The 6,000-nt window shown below is 41.8% G+C and overlaps 1 protein-coding gene across 5 annotated transcripts in view; it reads left to right on the top strand.

Moving 5' to 3' along the window:
- Positions 1 to 2,044: 2,044 nt before the first annotated feature.
- The window catches only part of PCMTD1 (protein-L-isoaspartate (D-aspartate) O-methyltransferase domain containing 1), a 70,105-nt gene continuing 66,149 nt past the window's right edge, over positions 2,045 to 6,000 (top strand). For 4 of the 5 annotated variants that reach the window (XR_003521230.2, XM_027600957.2, XM_027601032.2 and 1 more), the window contains exon 1: positions 2,046 to 2,281. The gene's annotated coding sequence lies outside the window, so the exon portion shown is untranslated. Of the gene's footprint in view, positions 2,282 to 6,000 lie in introns of all 5 variants that reach the window. The other variant, XM_027600892.2, reaches the window with a different exon arrangement.

Below are 6,000 nucleotides of genomic sequence, written 5' to 3'. Positions count from 1 at the left end.
AAGTATTCACTTTGGGTATTTTCTGCTTCACATTAAAATTGAAACAACCTGGTTTGGAGAATTAAGTTATAAAAGTGTTACTTTTCTGTTGCAAGACCAGACTTGAAAATTTAAATTACCCATTCAACAAATGCAGAGTACCAACACTGAAGCGGATTTTGTACTAGGCACTGGAAAGCAATAGTGAACACAGTGGGCATATGCCCAGACTTTATGGATTATAAATTAGTAGGAAGACACACATTCACCAGAAGTAAATTATATATGACACATGCTAAACAGAGGCATAATCAGAAATGGTCCGAATGGTGGAGATGGGGGGGACCATGAGACGTGTGCACCACAAAAAGATGTATTGATGGCTTATTTGCTGTTCAACTACTCACCCACAAGAATAGCACTTAGTCCTGTTTATTGACAAAGTACTTACTAGTAGTCTTATTAAAAATAACCTGTGGTCAACTTTAATAGAGTGAAGAAGAGAAAAAAGGTCTACAACTCCTGAAAAATTCCTACAGCAGAATGGAGAAAACAAATACCTATGTGGAGGAGAAAAAACGGGAAAGGCGGTAGCAGTTGTTTAAAGATTTTAACTGTTTTCCTAACTTAATCATTCCTACTTAATTTGTTTATGGTAAGATATTTTCATGTGCTAAAATTTCTGCTTGGAATAGCAGAATGCTAATCCTGTAAAACAGTTATATGATCCCACCACAGTTAGAGAAGTGCCCTGGAATCAGGCCAAGTGCAAAAAAATCTGTGGCCAAGGGCTCTCATCCAGAAGGCAAGTGAATAGAGATTTTGCAGTTAGGAGCAAAATGTCCACCGTATTTGCATTCTTATTAAATAAAACAAAGTTCATTAAAATAACACAAGGTTGCTGGATTGCCGGCAGACCACCTTAGCAGCAACTTTCCTCGTTTGCAAAATTCCTACTTCGCGATTTCAGCTTTGACCTTAACTGCATGTTCTTTTATGAATATATTATTTAACCACTTTTGCACACAATCAGCTATGGTGGGAAATAGTAACCTGGGCATCAAAGATGTTTTAATTCTAACTTACCATAGGTTACCTTTAAAGGTAGGTACCCTACAACCACTAACACGTCTGAAAATCAAAACCGAATAGAATTTCAATGCAAACCTACTAGTGGGCTGGAGTGGCACACACACTGGAGGATTTGAGTAAGAAAGTAGAACACTGGCACAAAAATTATCGTACTTACGAGAAGACATACTGCATTTTAGGCATGCTAAAACCCCACTGAAAAGTGTGACTAGCTTGTTTACTGCCTAGGTTCGTGGGGCAACATTTTCTCAGCTCTTCAGACCCTGGTCTCCCTTCCCTTTCTCAATTTGCCAATCCCCCTCTCAAAACCCTTTCTCTCTGTTACTGGGCTATGGGATGTTTAGGCAAGACACGAGAAACTTGATTGGCACACATCTTCACCGGTTCTAGGTACTCAATTCGTTGAGTATTGAACACGTTAGTTACGGTAACAGGATCAACTCCCGAGCCAGGACGAGAACGCAGGGAAATGCGAAGGCCCAGACGGCGGAAGCGTTAACACCGGGAGATGGGGAAACTTCTAGATGCTAAGCGGACACTTTACAGTGGCACAATCTTGTGAAAAACGGTTGTTGGCTCTTCAGATAAATCGGTGAGCACTTTCCACAAAAGTCTCTGTATAGTTACCCCGCGGGGAAGCACCCTCGAAGATGCTCCGACACCTAGACGGCCCGTACCAAATCACCGCGGAACAGAACGGCCTCCTCGGGGTGAAGCCTCCACCCTCAAATCTAGCTCCACCACGGGTGACCGCCTCTCGGCAGCTATTCCGTCCCTGAGCGTCCTAAAGCGGGGAAGGGGGCTGGGAGGTTGAGGCCCTGTTCTCGCGGGATCTCTCCCACCAGGGTCGTCCCCAGGTATCCTCAAGACCTCGCGTTGTTTGGGCGTGGGGGCGGAGCGATCCCCGTGTGGGGCGGAGCCGGATGGGGGCGTCCCCCAAGTCTTGTTGACTCCGGCGTCCTCCCAGAGCGGTCCTTGCGCCCGCTGCCCTCTGCGCATGCCCAGGTTCCCGACGACTCCCGAGGCAGCGACTGTCGGGCTTTCCCAGCCGTGGGTCCGGGCCCCGCCCTCCTCCAGGCTGCGGCGGCGGCGGTGCTGGCGGCCGTGTTGTTCTGGCGGTGGGGGCGGAGGGCTGCCGTGGAGCCCTCCGAGTCCTAGTGCCGGACCCTGCGCGTCGCTGCGGCGGGCCAGACGGACAGCCTCGCCGCAGGTAACGCCGCTGCCTGTGGACTCGGGGTCGTGCGGGTTGGCGTGTCTCGCGTGCTGGGGCACGCGTGCTGGGGTCAGGCTGGGGGGTCGGGGAGGTCTGGAGCTGGGGAGTCGAGAGAGGCTGGGGGTTTTGAAGAGGGCCGGGAGGTTGGGGACCGGGGTCCTAAGGGTCGTAGGGGCTGGGAGTGGAGGGTGGTCGAGGGAGTCTGGAGGGGTCGAAGGTATGGGAGGTCGGGGCGGACGGTCCTTGGTCTCTGACTTGGGTTTGGGGACCAGGACTCCCCGACGCTGCGGTCGGAAGACACCCTCGGGCCCCTTAGGGCCTTTTCAGTTCCACCCCGTGACTTTCTGTTGTTGTTTTGATTTTGAAGGAAGAGAATCCAGCCTACGTAGGCTCGGGGAAGCCTTGGGGGTTGAGGCTGGGAAGGGATTTACGAGGCTAGAGCAGGCGCTAACATTTTCTTACTTTCTGTTTTTTGTTTGAGCGTTTACTACTGTTTAAGTGTGGTACCCGTCCTTAGGGTATTTCAAGTAGAGAGGACCCACGAGTAGAACCAGCGGGAGTAATTTTGCAAATCCAAGATTTTTCTTTTTTAACTTCCAGTACGGTGTTTCTGTATGTCTTTTTTTTTTTTTAAACTGGGAAACTATGTTTTTTAAAAATTACACAGTAGAAGAATTTGGATACGGAGGAGAAAGTATAGTTCTACCAATGGTTATTTTCTCCCAGTTATTTTTTAAATTACAAAAGTACTACGTGCTCTTTAAGAAAAAAATTAAGCAGCTAAACAATGAAGACGTCTTCTCCCTACCCCCCGCCCCCCATTTTTCCTCTCTTACTACCCAGGGTAACTAGTCTACAAGTGTGGTATTTAGCCATTCACGATTTTTCTATTCGTGTAAGTATGTTTTAAAAACAAAACTGGGATCATGTATAGTATATACTTTTTATTGGCCAAGGATATTCACAGATATTCATCCATTTTATTACAGTCTTTTTAAAAGCTACACAAACTGTTTTTTTATTGCTGAACATTGTCTCTAGTTTTTCTATAATCTTTTATTAAGTAGCTTTTAAAAAGGGCTACAAGCTATTATTTTGAAACATAATTTGGCAAAACTTTCAGATTGTCTAAGGCCAGATGGGGATACTTAGGTATTAGGCAAGTTTAGTAATACGTTTACACAGAGCTTATGGTAGCTTACAGGAGGCTTGGATGACTTCATAAAGCAGCTTACTAAAATAGTTTATTTTTTGTTTTTTGGTAAGTGCATTTTTCAACTTAAATTTAAGTTCTGTATGGTCATTTGAAAACAAATTCAATTCCTTGACATGAACCTGCTCATGTCTGAAGATAAGGTAAAAGGTAGAAAGCCAGTGGCCTAAACCAAACCTCAGAACAGCCAGGAACTAAATATTTTGATAGTAGACCATAGGGAGTAAGCTGTAAGTAAAAGGATGATATTACACTGCTTACTATTAAGTAAGACAGAAAGCTAGGAAATCCCTATTATATTTTGTATGTTTGTGTGCAGAATAGCTGGAGGCTTTGTTGATCTGATCAGTGTCATGTATTTATTAAAAATGTATTGTGTGTTCATCTTCTTGCTAGCTTCCAGGGAAAATGTAGAACTGAGTAAGATAATCACAAAGAGGTTTGGTTCTAAGAAAATATATATATATATACATACACACACACAGCCTGAAATCTTAGGTCCAATTGTGTAATTATTCGGGGAGCCATGTTTAAAAGTAACCACAGTATCTATGGCATTTTAGTTATAGTTGCTGGTAATAATATGCTTTTTCTTATTTATCTCTAACAACATAGGTGGCATTCTCCCCAATCTAAAGATTAATAAACAGAGGCTCTGAAAGATTAATTCAGCTGCTCAAGATCTCACCTTTTTAGTGGTGGTGACTGCATTAGACTCAGGCTTAAGCCAAGAACCTGGGTTTTCTGCTTTGCCATCCTGCCTTTCATTAATGAAAACTACCTTATAAAATTGTTGATCTTAGAGTTTTTTTCCCTCTTTTTTGGCTTGGAGATGTTCCTTACAAAATAGAGACCAGAATATAATCATGCACTGAAAAATAGTAAATAGTATGAAACTATTGTTTTAGATGAGGTTTCTGTGCTGTATTACTAAAATATTCCTTGAGCTGGTGCCATTAACCAAGAAGAAGGGGGATTGTGTTAGTCACTATTTGATGCCATGGTAAATTTGGATATTATAGTAAACTGTAGCTCTTACAGGCACTTGTATTCCTTACAAACTTGGATGGATAATCTCATTTCATTTAACATTTTCATGAACCCAGTTGCACTCTAGTAAACTAATGTAATAAAAAGAATACAAAGAGGGCCCTAAAAAGATTAAAGTGTGCTTGTTTCATTTTTAGTATTTTGTAGTCTCTTAAAAATACATAATGACAATTTAATAAAGTATAGTTCCTAATATGGTATATTAATTTGTTTTGGGTTCCCAGCATATGTGACAACTGTGTATTTTAAAGAAATAGGGCAAATGCTGAAGTTAATAAATATGATCAGTTGTAATATGTATTTGAGAAGAAATCTACATATAGGAAATATTTGAGCTTTTATTTCTTGGCAATTGTTAAGGATAGTAATTGGATTCATATCTAAATGGCGTATCTGCTCTCGATTATCTCTTGCACAACTTAACATTGAATGTGGGTGGGTTTTATAGTAGTGGGATACAAAAATGTTTCAGCACCAGAAAGAAGTCTTTAGAGTATGTTGAGATCTATTGACTTTTCAGCTGTTGAAGGGTGGGGAATCCAACACTGCGTGTGTGTATTTTCAAAAATTAATAAGAGATCTTATTGCTGATGGATAGAAATAGAAAGTTTATTTTGCAGTTTAGCCTGAAAGTCTCTTTTGGGGGCCTATATTCAGATGTAGCCAAAAATGAAGAAACTATGTAGGTCCTATTAATGATAACAAAAGAAGAATTAGGTAGGATCTAGAGTTTAAAATCTAGTTAGGTTTTAAAAACTAGCTGTTTAAAACAATTATTGTGGAATTGCAGAGAGGACTGTTGTTCCCTGAGGGTTCTGTTTCTAGGGAGAAACTAGTTAAGATGAAAGGAAAGCCAAAATAGAAGGGAGAAAACCTGAGAATTGGCTGTCTTAAGTGTGGGGGGGGGTTCCCTCAAATAATGGATAATCAGTAGTCAAATGTGTGGATGGATGTCAAGGAAGATGAGGACTTAATACACTTTGAACTTTGAGACACTGGAAAAATATCTAATTGTAATTATACTGTGTTAGTTGTGTCCTTCTTGGGGTTGAGTCGGAATAATTAACACTTTTCAGTAACTTGCAGGCTCTTAAAAACCTATAATAATCACATCATCCTAAGTCTGTTTATAATCTGAGTTATGAGCATCTGAAGAGCCATGGAATATAAAGTTCTAGCAAGGCCTTGTCTTCTCTAACTTGCACAAGCCAGAACCTCAGACTTCTACCTTGTGGCTTTGTTCATTTTCTCATCTCACTTTAGATTGAGTTCACACTTCTTTTTAAGAGTTTTTTTTTCTCCTTTCCAGTCCTACGCACTCCCATAGTTTCCGCTGTTCATTCCCTCCCCTGCTGAAGCTCCAGTTCTGCATCACCAGCCTTATTGTCTTTCCTGAGCTTCAGACTTGCCTTTTGTTGTTCTTGATAAACTCTGTAAGTAACTGTCATTTTGT

This window comes from Zalophus californianus, chromosome 4 (assembly GCF_009762305.2).
Source record: "Zalophus californianus isolate mZalCal1 chromosome 4, mZalCal1.pri.v2, whole genome shotgun sequence".
NCBI classification, from domain to species: domain Eukaryota; kingdom Metazoa; phylum Chordata; class Mammalia; order Carnivora; family Otariidae; genus Zalophus; species Zalophus californianus.
Note: the sequence above shows the minus strand (reverse complement) of the source record. Positions and strands in the feature narration are given on the sequence as shown.